The 16,336-nt window shown below is 37.9% G+C and overlaps 1 long non-coding RNA gene across 2 annotated transcripts; it reads left to right on the forward strand.

Moving 5' to 3' along the window:
- The first annotated feature begins 6,040 nt into the window (after window positions 1-6,040).
- On the forward strand, window positions 6,041-16,109 carry LOC140344822 (uncharacterized). 2 transcript variants are annotated; one of them, XR_011923676.1, is made up of 3 exons: window positions 6,041-6,645; window positions 9,759-9,892; window positions 15,630-16,109. It is a non-coding gene; the product is annotated as an uncharacterized lncRNA (long non-coding RNA). The 2 variants fall into 2 exon arrangements; XR_011923675.1 differs by lacking the exon at window positions 6,041-6,645 and having other exon boundaries at window positions 6,657-9,892.
- Window positions 16,110-16,336: the final 227 nt, after the last annotated feature.

Below are 16,336 nucleotides of genomic sequence, written 5' to 3' on the forward strand. Positions count from 1 at the left end.
GTGCCAGGAAAGAAAATTAGGATCATACAGTGGGAAATAGTTTGCTAAAATAGGAAGGGGAAATTGCCAAAATTACCATTTATTCTTGAACAAAGTAAAGCAAATTTTAATTCAAGCGCTGATCACAGTTGTGAGACAGGCTTGATAAAAACTATAATAATTAATAAATGTGTTCAATGACAACCATGTTACTGCCTTGCAAATTATGTCCACGGGAACAGAGCTCAATGTTTTCCAAAAGGTAAAGCCCTAGTGGAGTGAGCCCTTAGAATCCCAGGAACTGGAGCCAGTCTATGCTATCCAAAATGAAATAGTCCTGATAAATGCCTGCTGATCTTTCCTCAAACTATCAAGAATCCTAAAATATCTCTTGTATGATCTGAGGGCTGATAGTACAAGTAGGTTTAATATCCTGCGACATTTGGTTTAGCTAGAATAAGCTCCCCCTTTTCCTTGCTGTAAAGACCTCATATGCCAATAGACCCACTTCACCATTGGGTTAGCTGACAACATCCAGGTAGCATGACCAGGATGTTCTCCCTTGGAAGACATCTTTTTTCTATGTATAACTCTACGTTGAGTCTTAGGCCAACAAAAGAATGTTGTTCAGACAATGATGTATGAGAAGTCCCTTCTCCCCCAGGATCACTGCAGATCATTATCAGAGGAAAGAGTACCTTTGGGAATATTCAAGGAGATGTTAAAAGGCCAAGCGTAAGACACTGTAAAGAAACAGCTGGAAATCATGACCAACAGTCACATGCAAATAAGCATCCAATAGGTCTATGAACAGCATGAAATCCCTTTGGTGAAACATCAAGAAGAATAATTCCAATGTTCCAATGTGACATTTTTAGGTCCGGCTTTATACATAGGTCCTCCAACTTCTTTTTGACAAAATAAAAGGGAAAATAAAAGTCTTTTAAACAGCTCCTGTTCTGAAACTCTGTAAATATCTTCCTTCTGCCCTCCCTCTGAACATTTTAAGTTTGCTAGCCACAAAGTGGTAGTAAGGGGAACTTCCCTTAAATCACATTCACCCCTTTAAACAGTTTTCACATCCCTAGGGTCCTTCACCCTGCCCATCTAGACCTGCATAAAGAATTTTAGGCATGCTCCTACAGGATTGGCCTGGGTGGACATACCCCTAATATACTGTCTGAGGCTCCTATCTAGTTGAAAGGCCTCATGATTTTCCAGTTTGGAGGAGCATGTATATGTGCCTTTCTATCCCCTCATAAAGTTCTCTCCAGGGTGGTAAAACTTAGCTTTCCAATATCTCCCAAGGGTTTGTTTCCAGTCGATAGCAAGCCATTGATGTCTCACTCGGCGATCAACCCTGACCTGCCTGCAGTGACTGGAGATTGCTTTGTTCAGCCTACTCCAAAAAAAGATTTCTTCAACTGAATGGAATTCTACACCATATTGATTTGGATGTATATTCCTCCAAGGCGTGAGCCACAAAGTTCTGTGAGCTATGACCAATGACAGAATTGTCCAGGCTGACCCTCTGATGACATCTGTTGACACCTCAGCCACAAAGTCAACATCATTCCCACCATCTTGATGTTCAAAGTCCATACAGTAAGAACCTACTGTTGTCACTGTTCTGCTTCACAGAAGTAATGGCATCTCGCTAGATGGCTTCACAGTTACGGCGGAATCAGAAGTAACATTGACCTGCACATGCTCAGAAGACCGCTCATGATATCCAGCAGGCAGCACAGGAACTCATTATCTTACTGCAGAAGAGCATATTTATATCTCTTTACCACAGTATGTGCACCCCCAAGCCAAACAGAATGAGGATCGCACTAATCATGCCACCTTTAGTGGCCAATGTAGAGCCACTGGTGCTAGCATTACTTACCATAAACATTCTTAAATATTTACCATCCCTGTACAATTCTTTACCATTACTACCTCATCACTGTTCAGTAAAATCCACAACTGCCTTCCTGCTGTCTTTATCAAATTCCTGTCCATCACTATCCCATCCTCGTTGAAAATTTTAGTCAATAATAAAAAATCGAGCATGAAAACTATATTGTATAATTACCATATTTTATTGAGCTTGCAACTAAAAAAAACATAAGCACATCTATCTTAGCAATAAAAGTCAAAAACCCTTTGGCGTATTATCCTAGCTGAAAGCCTGCTATTTCTATCTTTTCTAGAGACCTCTTATAGGAGATAATAGATACTATAAAATTTAGAAACACAACTAAGGTTCTCAATCTTTTTGATTGTAGAAGATAGAGTTAAAATGGTTCACAAAGGCAAAATTACTCATTTAATCTGTTTTCCTCTTTTTTTTTGGTTCCCCTTGGCCTCCCCAATGGAAGAAGTGCCAAAGCTTACTGCTAGATCCACAAATACTGTGGTTAGTTCAATTACTGTCGGAATGTCTCCTCCGAAATGGTGTCTGTCCAGGAGAGGAAGAAGAGGAAAGCTGAATGGTACACCATTCACTATAGACACACTATAGTAGGAATCACACTATAGTACAACACAATAGTGCTAGGAATCACACTATAGTAGCACCCAAATATATATTTCAATTAACAATCTATTCTTACTTTCACTAAAATGTCAGTCTTCCCTGGTGGCACCGGCTGGGTCAGCTTGTATCCATGCAATATATAATGATTTGTGAAGTGTTACGAAGTGGCCAGCTTGTGACTGGCAAGTTTACGTTTTTTTCCTCTCCGGACCTTCTCCTCCCCCTCCCTCACTGCACAGGGCTCACAAACTCACCGCCTAGGCGATGGAGAGACCTGGGGTGTGGCCAGAACACGTTTTTATGCTGAAAAGAAAAGGTCAATGAGCTATATCAAAAAAGTCTCCGGTAACCATTTGCCTGTTTTTACATTATAAAATAAAACCTTCAATGAATTTCAAAAGGCTATTACATTCAACAAGAGGATGTAAACTGAAAAATGCCCAAAACAAAAAAAAATCCACTTACCCTCAATCCTGTAGCGCAGTCGATCAGTCCTGAGGTGTTCTTAATCAGGTCCCGTGTTGTCCCAGTATCCCTCTTCAAGCTGGCGCGCCGGGAGGCTTTGCGCTCCCATTCATTCTCGATCCCCAACATTCACACATCGGGCACACAAATGCCGGCCAGGCATCGCCAGGTTACACAAATGCTGGCCGGGCATTGCCAGGGAAGAAGATTCCGGGCATTGCTGAAGGACGCCGCAGGCACCGCCGGAGGTCGCCACGGGCACCGCTTATCAGGTAAGCTTTTTAAACTCCTTGGCAATTCTACCCCGTGTGTGGCTTGGGGTTACCGCTTTTGGTACTGAAAATTAACCGGGAGCCACATTTGGGATTACCACCAGAGGGTTAAACAAAGACCCTAAAGAGAGACTCTAGTCTCCACTTCTTGACATTTAGGGGGGATCCGACATTAATGGTATCCCCAATATCATATGAAGCACTTAAGAAAAAAAAAAAAAAAAAAAAAACAAGCGCAAGAATCAAAATGACCTGTAATGGACCTTGGGTGCACACAAGAGGGACCAGATGTGCCCTCATTGCTATGACTTCACCATTGACTGAGCTCTCGGATTGCGATATTATCCCAAGTCCTGCAGATGGCATATGCGCCTGGCGAACTTCTGCGCATTTGCTTGATAAATTAACCTGAGTGGGAGAGGAGTTTGATATAGAGTGGCAAAACATCTTATAAGAATCCTAACTTTGACTATTTGTTGCTGAACTTTGCAGTTCCAGACTGCAACAACCAGACAAAAAGTATAAGGGTATATATAAAAAAAACTTTTTATCTTCTTCTGGAGTTCTGTCTCTCTGTCCTGTTCTATTTAATACAGCCCTTGCTGTACTTTGTTTTATTTGTTTTTAGGCTCATTTGGAGCCCTTTCTTGGATTTATTTTTCTCAGGTTTATGAATAACCTTGTTACTATGACTTGATGTTACCTTTCTTTTTGTCTTCTATATCTTATGTACATGCATGTGTTTTGTTGTACTTTTTTCTCTATTTCAATAAAAAACATTGTGAAAGAAAAATTTACATTTCACACCATTGGAAGGGACTTTTAGAAAGCAGAATCTTAATAGGAGAGTTTAATTATAATTCATTACACCCTACAGTTTTCTCCCTCCGGTTTCCAGAACCAGACTACTTTCCCATGGCCATTTATGTAGAATTAGTCTGCTGCCCTCTGGTGGCATTATTGCAATTCTTCCTTCTGAAGCGTCTTCTACTCCGCCGCCCCCCTCCATCACTGAAAGGCGTTTCATCCTGACGAATGTGATTGGCTAGAGCGACAAGCCCCCTTTCTCTCATTGGCTGAAGAGCGTGTTTTTTTAGTCGTTGTTTTGTCGGTTAAAACTGTTGTACTGTTATATTTTTAAAAATAATTATGAACAATGTAACCAACATAAACCTATAGACTGTGTGTTCGATCCGTAAAACCCGTACAACCACTTTCCCCGACAGAAACACGAGCAGCAAACCAGCTGAGGCGGAAGGGGCGGGGCTGAGGTGTCACCTGGTTGTCAATGAGACCACAATATGGCGGCCACCTTGGTGTTTGTGAGGAGGAGACGATGTCCTGCACTGACAGCCTTACTGCAGCCTCGGTAAGGTAGACATTTGTGTTACTGTGCAGCCTCATAAAGGTCAGGGCATCACAATGATGTGTGTGAAATGCAAAACAATAATTACCACCTCAATATTAATATTATGGCTGTATCATGTGATTCTGAGAATGCTGAATTACTTAATAGGCTTTATTGTGGGGTATAAAATGAAGTAGTGACAGCACTGACATGTCAGACATCAGCAGAAAACCAGAGCCAGTGCTTTTATTATTTCACTTCTCTGGTATTGGTTGGGAGTTGATGGTCGGTGCACGCGATGGTCGGTACACGTCGTGATTGGCACATGCGATGGTCAGTACATGTCATGATTGGTACACGCGATGGTTGGTACACGTCATGATTGGTACAAGTGATGGTCGGTACACGTCATGATTGGTACAAGCGATGGTCGGTACACGTCATGATTGGTACAAGCGATGGTCGGTACACGCCATGATTGGCACATGCGGTACCATTCAGTTGTGCTCCAGTAATCACATGCCAACAAAACACCAACTGATAGGACAGAGCAGAACGAGAAGATGAGATCATCAATCTTCTGATTTACCATTAACTGCCCAGTAACAAAATACTTTTCTAATGGCTGCAGTAGCCACACACAGGACAGGTAGCGTGTATAGATCTCACCACTGGAATCTTCAGATGTCAATAGTTTTTTGTGGTTTCATGCTCATAAGGAAAACTGTATTCAATGTTATATAGCTGGATAGCTAGAAACAATATATGCCCGGTGACAGGTGAACTTCTAGGAACAGGTACGTTTTTTTTTTTTTTTTATGACACAGCTCTTATACCAGCTGAAACTTTTAAAAAGTTTAAAAAAATGTATTCATGAATAGGATATAGTTAGATTTAGAGAAACTAATTTAAAGTTGCAACACTTCCAGGATGACCCTGAATTAGCTACATGTAACATTTATTCAAAAAGGCAGAATAAAGAGCAGGGAAGAGATGGCAGACAGCACATTAAGAAATCATTTCTGATTTGCTATGGGCGCTGCACCCTTTGGACTGCCCTATTTACGAAGCATATTGTTTTCTTATGGAATTATTCTTCCAGGTTTTATTTTTTCGAAAAGTGTTGGGGTTCTACCTACAGTTTCTTCTGTTACATGCAAAAATGATATAGTGACAATTTTTCATGCTTTGAAACATATGCCACTAACAGTAAACCATCTCCATGCAGGCCAGCGTGTTTTCTTTCTCATGAAGGCTTCTTAAGAAATAGTTTGTCATACTAGCGTTTTAAGGCTAATAAAACGCTAGGGGAAAAATAGACTGTATTCCCTTTTTATTTTCTAAAGTGGATGTGTTATGTCTCCATGTGCTTCTTCTAAATAGTAAATGGGATTTATTTTTTCTTATATATATATATATATACTCGGCCTTGATTAATAGGCTGCATCTACATGCAAATTGTTTTTGGTATGCAAAGTACCTCAAAAACATTCTGATCAGCTTGTATGCCATCTAATTACATAAATTATACTAAGCCTGTGGATTCCATAAAAATCAATTAAATGATGTTGCAGTAAGGAGACCACAAGTTACTTTTGCTGCATATACATGCTCTTACCTTAAATCAATGTTTTCCAAACCTGCCCTCAAGTTCTTCCAGCAGTTCATTTTATGAATTCCCTATGTTGGAGTCATTCACATGTAGGAATGTGGTTTGGCTACCTGTGCGGATAGGCACAAAAATAATGCAGGTTTGGGAAATGTATAGAAAAGGTATAGAAAAAAAGGTTTCAAATATTGGCTTGCCTGTAAAATAATTTATTTCTGTAGTTGTGTGAATAGACATGGTGGTGATATCAGTGTGTTTTTTTTTTCAAACAATTACCAGTAATGGCTGTAAATTTACTAGCTGTGTTACTTTTCTATCCCTCTAGATGGAAGAGGATAAGGGTTCAGTCAGCTCAGCATTTGACTTTGCTGAAAGCGAGCACAGAGGGTCGGACAATAGGCAATTGCTAGCAGATGCCTCAAACCAGCAGAACACTTGAGCAGACTAGGTAGTACTCTAAACTGCAATGTGATGTGTAGTCACTTGTGGAACTTCCCGTGAAATGGTGGCATGTATTTGTCATATAAGAACAACTGTGTTTATGCCACACATCCTATCACTCTAGAAAACATTCTTTACGTGTTTGTGAATTCATCCATTAGTGGACGTGTGCCTTAACCCACATAATGTGCTTTCACATCTAGAAAAGACAGCATGACAAACTAACATTATTTATTTCATTGCAGTAATGCTAATGGTAGATATTACGCGCACTTTGCTTAACTTTTCTTCATCTCACAATTATGGAGTTGGACAAATGAAAGTGAAATTCTAGAATTGTTCATTTTTAACACCAGAAGCCCATGTGATGTAGTAAAAGGACATACTCTTCCATTGACATCAATGGAAGATATTCAAAGAGATCACCATTTTTTCTCTGATTGCTGGAATTTGTCCAACCCTCCACTTTGTGGAGATTTATTGTGTTAAATATCACCTCTCCACACTTCAGCAGGAATACAAATTCCCCCAGTAATATGGTAAAAAAAAGTGTACTTAGGATTTTAATTGTGTTGAGAAAAAAACAGACTGTGCTTGAATCTCATGTTGATAGTGTTCATACCAAGTACTGGAAATATTAGCATTCTGGACATTTTTCTAATTGAAAAGCGTGAGGTTGCTGAAGCCATTTCTGTCAAGAGGTGATGATCATCTGAGCCTCTGTGACTCAATTACCAATTTCATATATAGAAGATCTGAAGATTCTCTGTCTAGAAGGAAACATAATAAAATAGTGTCCCTTCTGGTAAGAAAACATATTTTAGTGATCGCCTCATTTGCCTAGGCAAATGTAGGATTATATTAATAAATCAGATCTGCTTGTTTATAGCCAGTGTACATATATTGGCAAGGCCATTGGTCGTCTCCCACCGGTAGCCATTACATATTTACCCAATAACCGGGAAATAAGTTCTCCAGCTGGCTGGAAAATTGTGGCTTTCCTAGGAGGTTCATGTCTTCCATGACAACATTACTTTTGTATCATATATAAAGTATTTAGTCATTTGAGAAGGTAGTTCTCTTAACAGAGAATGACGAGTTCCAACCTCAGTTATAAGTATGCATGGTGACAATCAATTAGCCAGCCTGCTTTAGATGCACTGTTTGGGGAAATGACAAGATTTCATTATTATGTGGCTCTGATGTAGCATAGAAAGGCAGGCACAAACTATGGGTATTGAACAGCAAATGCTCTGACACACAATCCAGATAAATCAAAGTACATAGAAAGCTTTTTTGTAAATTTTTTTGTTTGAAATGCAAGTGCATATACCCTGACACTATATTGTGCCTTGCTGCTTGATTATGTATATTATGGCATAATATCCCAGTTTAACAAGTTTAATTAACCACTCTGACTTAGAAAATCCTGTCACCTTGCTTTTATTAGATTATGTAGGTGTATACTTGAGTATTTCTTTTAGTTCACATTTGATGGTAAATGTTTTTGCTTTCTCCAGTGAAGTGTTTCCAGTCTCTGATCCTTAGAATAAACTCAGGGCTAATGTGTGTTAGTCTTGTCAGCTCAGGTTTCAACGTAGTATGGCCTATATTTAAGATCTTTTTTCAATCACTCAAACATGGCAAAAGCAACAATCGTTGCGCACACTCAGTGCAGTCCAAAATTTGTACACTGTTCCAAATGGAGCAACATAAACAAAAACATGGCATCTCAATGTTCATTCATCTTTAAAGTAAACCTAAAGATAGAAATATGAAAGCTGCCATTGTTGGCCTTCCTCTTTAAAGCTTATTGCTTAACAGTCTTGTTGCTCATTTTTCTTCATTATTTTGATATTGGAGTCTAATACTGGGACAATGTTCACACTTCCCTGATCTGCATACCTTAGCTAGGCCAGCACTTCAAAGTAAAGAACACAACTAACATTTCCAGAAGGCATTAATGGTCACCTTAAAATTTGAGGGTTTTTTCTCAACTGGCTTCAGTTATGGCATAGTGTGCAATAATTTTTTTTAATTAGGTTCACAACATGCAGATTACTTACTGAACTGCTGTTTGCTACATTATTCAAATTTTTCAGCAGGAATATTATCAAGTGTACAACTGTGTAAAAGGCTGCCCGGCCACATCCAGTTATACTCGGATTCCTCTGCCAAACACAATGCAATACGTCTCAATTGGACATGATTTAAAAGTACTTTTTATTGCACTCCAAATCCAACTGAGTTGATCATACACATCTTTTTATTACCACGTGCTATACTCTATTGTGTCTAGGTACCCATTGCTAATCACTGGAGATGAATTTTTGAGTAAATTTTGTAGGGGAATCTCCCTTATGCGACCAATGCATTAATCCTGGTGTAGGGTTCAATGAATTGTATAAGCAGCTGGTTGGAACATTAGGAGCACAGTATGCAGCAGGGTGGCTTATTTAAAAGTGTCCATTTCCTTGTCCTTGTGTTCTGACAGACAAGAAGATCTCTAGCCTCAAAAGGGTGCACACTTTTATTTTTGAAGAATCATAATAGGAATCGGTTAACTCAAGACATTGGCTTAAGAAAAAAAAAAATCCTAATGCGCATCCTTTATATACATAGGAATGTTTTTGATGAGTTTTGTGTTCTGAACAAGTTTTTAGTGCAAACTCTGATTCTCTGTTTTTTCATAACATAATACCTATTAAATTATAGTGGTGATTGCTTTTAATTTGGTTTGGCAAAGTGAGGTTATTTGCAATTATGGTACCTTATTAGGCCTATGAGTGCTTCTTGTAATACATGGTCATTGATTGGACTGTTGTTGGGTACAGTAAAAATAATAAATTGCACTGTAGTGTACATGAACCTCTGAAATTACAGGTGGGTCTCTCGCACGGGAAAGTAGGTTTAGGTATTCTGTAGTAGTGTCCCTATTTTTTTTTTTTTTTTTTGAAAATGCTAACATATTCTACTTGTCAGGTGTGATTTTCTTTCTTGTCAGTGGCATCTCTAAATTTCTCTTTCGACTGAAACATTTCAAAAATGTTTCTTTAGCTAATATCAATGTGAATGCACTTGTAACAATGCCTTGCTGTCATATTTCTATCTCCTCCTCAGCTTACTGAGACAGGATCAGGTATCAACTGCTTGGACTCAATGTGCTGCTACAACGGTGGAGAGACAGCGTGCGCGTCTATTAGAAGACTGCTGGAACGAATGATGGGTCGCTGCACAGCACCACGGGTCGCAAGGTGTGGAACCTCTTTAAATACCCTTTGCTGCCAACGATTCTCTTATAAACTGGAAAATGATGAACCTGCAGCTTTAGATGACTAAGCGAAAGGCCTCTCTCCCTATCTCTTTCTCTCTTTCTCGGGGCTTACATTCTCATAGGTCATTGAGAACCAAGGTGGAGCAACATGCATTAATGAACTTTTCTTTTTCTTATTTAATTTCCTGTCTTCTGTATTTTTATAAGATTCGTCTATATGTTGTATGTGTCTTATGTGTCTGTCTCGTTTCTCTTTCCTTTTGCATCTTGTTTGCATAATTTAGCACCAGGTACCCTCTTTGTATGGCCATTTGATTTCTGATTTTTTTTTCATTTAAAACTTTGAGCGTGTGCTTTATCAATGGTACAAAATGTTTTTTTTGTAGTACATGTGCCGAAATGAAGATGCTAATTTTTAGTACCTCCTCCCTTCCTAGAAATTGTTTACCAAAAATATTTAACACTGGGTTTATATGCTGGGAACAGGTTTTGTGTATGACCCTTCTTTGTCCAGCCTTTCAATGTTCTTTGTCCAGCCCATACATAATTCCAATTTTACATAGTTTCTGGTAGATGCGTGGTATGTTAGAAAAAACTTAATTTATTGAGGTATGCCATGCACTTTTATTTGGTTCAGTGTGTCCCTAAGTGTTCCCCATACATCAACATATTTCCCAGCAGTTATTCAGTCTGTTTCATAAATGCAGCCATTTTGTAACCTGATGTTGTTTGAAGAAAAGAACCCAATCATGGTTGTTTGAATGATCTCCAGGTCTGCATTGTGCAAACATAACATCTCAATTCCAAAACTTCCTTTTCCTATCCTCTTTCACCCTTCTACCTTAGCTGTCACGTGTTTTTGATGAACTGACAGGGGTTGTAAAAAGCTGGGAAGTTTGACCAAGAAGGAGCTCAGTTAAACTGTTAATGCATATTTGGATAAAAAGAATTTACAAATGTAAATACACAACTGAAAAATGGAAAAAATTAAAGCAGCAAGGTAGTTTAGTCAGTACGTATATCCTGACATGTTTATATATGATTATATAAGTTAAAGAAACATTCATTTTAACCGGTGGTCACATGTTGCTTGTTGCAATGGTGGGGCTATTGGCTGTGTTTGGAATGCGTTACAGTGTTCTCCCCAGAATTTTTTTTCCAGCTGGGTGGTCAAAAAGTAGGCAGGTAAAACATAACAAATTTAGTGTTCCTAGTTGTTGTTGCCATAGGAATCCAGTAACTTCCCTAATTCTGTCAGTTTTCTACCGTCCCGCTATACTTTGTTCCAACTTTAAAAATGCCAACCCCTTTAGATTTAGATCCCATTTTTCCATCATCTTTTTATTATGCCCCCACTGTTTAGTGCCCCTGTATTGTCACCCAACTTTTCAATAACTACCCAAAAACAGCCGGGTGGTTACTGAAAAGTGCCGGGTGGTGCACCCAGCTAAAATGGGCTGGGGGGGAAACACTGCGTTGTCTGTATGAGCATTCCGGAGACACCTGTAGATGTTGAACACAGACATGATAGCTGTCTATTACCCATAGGAGAACTTACTGAACATGCAACAGTTGATTATCCCATGGTCCTACCTTGCAAATACCATGCAAAACATTCAGAAAGTTAGAGATCTCCCTTAAACTGCTGCATCAGACAACAAAATGAGTGCATTAAGTGTGTTCCTAAGAGGGTAGTCCACTTTCATATCTGCTCATTTTTTTTTTCTTGTATTAATGTATGTTTCAGATGAAGCAATATGCAAACTACTTTTATTTTATATTTAGAACATAAATGGCAAAGTATAAAATACATATTTTATTTTAAATGTCTGTGTGTAGCTCAGAGCATCACCAAGAGTAAATATTTATAAAGACTGTGCTATATACAAATGTAATTTTTTAGCATTCTTATCAGATATCTCCATTTTCATAAATAAATGCATCCTTTGCAAAATCACAAATGCTGTTTTTTTGTTTTGCCAACTGGGAATTCGGGACTCATAATCTTTCTTTTACTGATTGCTTCTTGGGTTTTGATGGGAGTTCAGCGGCTTTGGAAAAGTTAGATTTGGTGCCCTAATTGGCTTTAAATTTGCTTTACGGGTCTTTATCCTAAGCCACACTTTATCCTGTAGTGATAATATATTCTGCTAGATTTTTTTTTAAAGAGTTGTTTTGGGACCTTTACACAGCCTAGTTTAATAAGTTTATCGTAAATCAATCTTTTGAAGTGGAATTAGAGTCTGGCATGACATGCATTGTCTTCCAACTCTTGTTGCCAATATAATTACCACCCCCAATGTAATCTCATTTGTACCAAAAGCAAAACCCCCCCCCCCCACTCTTTGTTTATTGTACAGTTGGCACTTATAACAGCTGTTATGCATGGGTTATTCAGTATTGTTCAGAGACTAAATACTGTTTTACTGAAGGATTCTTCTGATTGGCCTAATATATATTTGAGGACTTCACCTTAAAAATTTAGCACCGTATTCTTTGTTCCAGTAAGAGTTTTCCCAGACAGTCCTCCTCCTATCACAATTATCACAGAATACACAGTACATAAGGTATTCCTAATAATAATGTGGCAAAGTCCAGAATGTTTATCAGAAGACCTAAGTAATATAATAATGATATGTGAACAGAAATGATGGACATATGGCTGTGGCTTAGAATAACAAACTCATTGTGTTGCTGCAAAGCATCTTTTTTTGTGTGTTGGTGTCATTCTGTCATCTGGAGCTCGGGGTTCATTTGTATAAAACAATGTGTCTGACACATGCATGGCTTGCATAGACATTAATTATTGCTGCTTTGGAATCCACAGCTACCAGAGTACAGAGAGAACCCGGCACTCCTTTATTCTGGTGGTGTTTATAAATGAATTCTGATATTCTCTATAACTTTGTGCTATGTACAAGTAATCATCCTTCTCTTTCATACACTGGATCATGGGTTCTTTACACTATGATAATGTAATTGATTGCACTTACTAAATGGTGTTCTATTCCATACTTTTATAATATGCTAATATGTTAATTAGCTAACAACTGTAAAGAAAACTGCTTGCTTTACTTTATGCAAAAGGCCTAAAGGAGATTTTCAGGTTGAAATAAAGTTACTTTTGCCCAGTGCCCATTTTCTGCACCACCTTCATTGAAATCTATAAAAAACTTGCCCAATGACACTTGTGGAGCACTGATTGGTGGAAATAGATCCAGGTCTCCTACAGAAGTTTTATTATACATTCATCCTGAAAATGCCCTTTTAAACCTGAAATTTTACTGAAAAAGCTGGATTATTTTTTTACCATTCGTTGGGTGCATTTCTGACTTAAACTGAAGCACCATTCCACCACAATACATACATACACCAAAGCACTTTTATAAATAATTTGTCACTCTCCCACAACAACGTGTGCCTGTGGGAAAACCCAGGTAAATGAGATCTTCATTGTAAAGGTCAAATATGTTGATTATAGTGAAGTATAAAGTATTAGTAAGAACAAGTTCTAATTACTTGTTACTGACTGACATAACCATCAATGTTCTAATATTAGGAGAGATAAATCAACAAGTTGTTCATCTCTCAGCAGCAAGCTATTAGCATTTACTAGACCATAGAGTGACCCCTGTTGGTGCTGAGAAGAATAGACCAGAATGGTTTACTGGAAGCCCATTTTTAGAAAGTATTTTATTTTGCTGCTGGTGTTTTAGGCATCACTCCATAGTTGTATTCAGTATTACACAAGTGTAGGTCAATGGAGAACTAGGTAACTATTTTACCCCAGCATTTATTGGGATGGAATTGGCAATCAATAGCTACGATGGTCAGTTATGGTCTGTAAAAATAAAAAAATCATATATGTGGTGAAATAGTACTTTACTGTATGGTTAGAAAAACATTCAAATCTACCTCTGCTTAGATCTGTAAAAAGAAATCTGATGTTTTCCGGTCCAAAATAATCATCCTTTTAGTATATGCACTCAAGGTTAGTCTTCTCTTTCTATTTACATTGACATAATGTAAAGCAGCTCAAAACACTGCTAGTCAGAGGTTGTAGAGTTCACAGGAGCGTAAGGAATTTGTATCTTCTAACCCATTTAATGATTTGTGTCTTTTCAATGTAGCTAAACTAAAATCAGTGTAAAAGCTCTTTGGTTTGGTCCAAACACCTTCTCAAGCCTAGAGACTCTTCTTGATAGCATGAAGTCTCCATACCTTCTACATCAAAGTTTTAAGGAAAAGCATGAGAAATCTAAGTGGTGAGAAGCTATAGAATCTCCATCTCCTGTGATCCTAACAACCCAAATTGGCAGTGTGGGGTGGTTTGGAATATAAATGTTGCCATGTATATTTGTATTTACATACACATCTTTGTACCTAAAGAGCTATCAAGAGGCAGCTTAACCAGATTTTGTAAAAGTGTTAGCACATGGAAAGATAGATTTGTGTTTTTCAGTGGATATTCAGGAATGGAGATAGATCAATCACAGGACGATACATTGGGGGATGAAACTAGCAGCCAACAAAGGATAGAACATTAGCTTTAGACTTTTCTGTTCTCTTTAGCTTGTATGTAGATTTCCCATCACTTTCTTTCCCAAAGAGTAAAGGGAAAATCTTTTAAAGGTGGAATCCCCTCTTAGAAAATAGGCTCAGGAACATCCATTGTGCCATTTGGAGGACTTACAACTTTCCATATCACTTTCAGTGTGGTCACTGGGGCAGATAGTGAGAGCGCATCTTTCCATCTTTTCCTAGAATTAATAAGAAAAAACAATTTGCCCACACATACATTTTACGTTTCAATAGATTAATTAGCAATATTTTTGTTTCTCTTCTCAGGAGACGTAATCATCCCAGGGATGACTAGATAGCTAGTCCTGATTATTGCCTTTAAGCATTACCCTCTTGTATACAAATGCTTATACATGAGCTGCCCAATGACCCTCAAAAATTAATATGCATCACCTTTAGTGATGTCATCACCAAATACATTATTATAAAAGTGTTAGATGAGTTATTTAGAACTCTGTTCAAACACTAGTTTAAAATGTGTTCTCCTAAAAGGGACCTTATTTTGAAATAAAACACTAAATGAATGCTTTAAAAAGTTTTTTGCATTTTAATTTGCAACTTCACAAAATGATTTTGTGTAGTATGTGCAAAAATGAATCATTCACTTTATGCTAACCACATACAGGCCAATATTAGCAGGTTAGATGTAAATAAACCTTTGTAGATTATTGGTCGATGTGATTGTACTTTACAGATAACTAGTAAATAATTTGATTTCTTCCTTCATATCATAATGTTCTTACTTCCAAACCACTGGATAAGATGCTTGTATTATTAAAGAGGCACACCAGTCAGAAAGCCGTGTTCTGAAGGGTTTTGGACATCTGTTTTTAATTTAGGAAGGTCCTTGTGAACCAGCTGTCCCCAGAGTCTCCAGGTTAAAGGCAGCTATATATCTGATGTGGCTAAATTAGAATTTCTAATATTGAGTTGTATGCTTTGACTAGCATTTTCCTTTAAGTTATACATTCAGAACTGTATTTTGTCAATGTATTTTTACCAGTTTAATGACCATTCACGTATTTGCAGTATCCGCGGTTTCTTTACCAGCAGAGAAGACTAGGAGACACTGCATAGCATTTCTGTTGATGTAAGATGTTTCTAGTTTGCCCATTTTTTTCTTTTTATTACTTTAGATCTTGGAGTGAATTGGATCCCTACTATTCAAATGACAGAAGCATCTTGACTCTTTCGGCTATGGACTCGACATCATGCTAGAAGGGCAGATCCTAATGGCCTAAATGTAGTGCTCTTCTGTGTAGGGCCTCATACATATTTATTGAACTTGCTTCCTGTGATCAAATCAACTTTGTTTACATTGTAGTCCTCCAACTAATAAGCATTTATCCGGAATGTGCAATACAATGGTCTCAATGTATGTGTGCATGTGTCCAGAAAAGATGTTAAAGTTTCCTTGTAAATCAGACTTACGGGTATGGTTCTATTTTTGGGTTGGTATATTACCAATGGTACTGTTAACGTTAACATTTTTTCTTGTTCACATTGCTTTAGGATTATGACTAAAAGTGAAATGAAATATTTTAGAGTGCAACATGTCCCTTTCAAAGCATTGACCTGTCTATACAAATCAATTACAAAACTAAAATGCATAAAAATCTCAGCCAGTTGTCCAGCACTCACAGGTAAGTTGGCCTTTAAACGACCTTAAGACCTTAATGTTTTGTAATTGGCTGTTTGCTTTGACCAGGTGGTAACAACGGCAGAATGAAGTCTCACAGAAATCTTTCATAGACATGGATGACATACAATTTGCAAATGTTTTAAAAAACTTCTCCCTAATATGCAGAGGAAACCTTTTCAAATACTTGTGGGCTTGTGTTGA

Source organism: Pyxicephalus adspersus, unplaced genomic scaffold (genome assembly GCF_032062135.1).
Source record: "Pyxicephalus adspersus unplaced genomic scaffold, UCB_Pads_2.0 Sca49, whole genome shotgun sequence".
NCBI lineage: Eukaryota > Metazoa > Chordata > Amphibia > Anura > Pyxicephalidae > Pyxicephalus > Pyxicephalus adspersus.